Genomic DNA, 1,590 nt, shown 5'->3' with positions numbered 1-1,590 from the left:
TATTAATAGGTATAATTTGAAAGCCCCAATGGAAATCTCTCAGAAAACAGGAATATAGTTAGTGAATTCCCTTCCTTGGGTCCTTTCAAATCTCCTTGAAGCAAAAGCAACAAAGACATAACAATAGGTTTCATCTTCAGACATATTTTTTCATTTTAGAAGTCTTAGAAAGTTACTGTAATCAACTTTCTAAAGGTGTATAAAAATGTTTTCTCATACTGAAGTTTCTTATGGTATACATGATGAAAAAGCATATGGCAGTGCTGACAATCCAATGTCACCATAGACCAGTCAGGATTTTTTCATATTATGTTTCTAATATTCTCTAGTCAATACAAATGGATTTTGCCTTTCTGTATATATGGAGAAATCCCAGGAATTGTTCAATGGTCTAAACATACCAATGAAATTTATAGACTCTATTGCAGATGACATTTTGAAAAAGATACTTATGGAGGCCAGCAGGTGGTGTGGTGTTAAAAGTGCTGGATTTCCATATGGCAGATCATGGGTTCAGTCCCAGACCTGGTGGTTTGAAAACAATTGCAGATGCATGTGCATGCATGCCCAAGATCCTGAGAGGAGAATGGAGGAAAAGAGATTGTGGCATGGCCATCCTTCCTGGGTGTGATTTCTCACTTTCCCTCTCTTTCTCTCTCTGATTAATACACACAACCTGTGGCAAAAAAAAAAAAAGGAAGAAAAAAAAAGAAATGCATATTTATGTTATTTACAGCAAGGTTATTTTCTTACTAGCCAAAATAACCTAAATCCTCCAAAGTCTGCAAGACTTTGGGTTCAGGATGCTTCTTTAGATGATATTTTCAATAAGATTCACAATACGGTGTTATTTCTTATGGAAAATTTGAAATGGTTTCAAGTTTTTTGACAGTTCTTTCACTGCTAAAGAGAAATTATGACACTTCACTTTATAATTAGTCAAATTCCATAACTACTTTGCACAACAAAATGTTAAGAGGTGACTGGGCATGTGTGTTTAGGTATAGTCCTTAAGGGAGTGGCAGCTTGTGCCCCTTGGAATATTTAATGACATTCTCTTTGAAACGCGGCTGCTCTATTTTAAGAAACTAAAGTAATTCCATGAAGGGGTCACATGCATCACTGTAGACAAAACAATAACTGTTACCAGACAATAAGAAGAATCAACTGCTACCATATGAGTATGCGGTCTCCAACATACATACTTACGGAACTTTCAGATGACTGTAGAATCTGACTACAGCCATTTGATATTACCCCAGGGGGAACTACATTGTTGAAATTACTCAACCAAGAGAATAATGAAATACAACAAATTATTATCTTACATCACTAGATTTTTACGAGACAGCAAGAGGTAGGATAGTTTATCTTCCATTCTGGTGCTCTTTAATTTCACTTTTCTAGGATTTGGATAATATTTATAATATATTATCAATTTTTCAAATGAAAACAATTTGTTTTTATGCATTTAAATCATCAAAATATCTCAAAGCAGTTGATTTTTTCTCAAAATCATCTTTAGTGCTATATTTCTAATTCCCCAAGTTTAAATCAGGTAAAAAGATGGGCAACAATTTGAATTCTACC

The sequence above is a fragment of the Tupaia chinensis genome, unplaced genomic scaffold (assembly GCF_000334495.1).
Source record: "Tupaia chinensis unplaced genomic scaffold, TupChi_1.0 Scaffold000652_1, whole genome shotgun sequence".
NCBI lineage: Eukaryota > Metazoa > Chordata > Mammalia > Scandentia > Tupaiidae > Tupaia > Tupaia belangeri.
Note: the sequence above shows the minus strand (reverse complement) of the source record.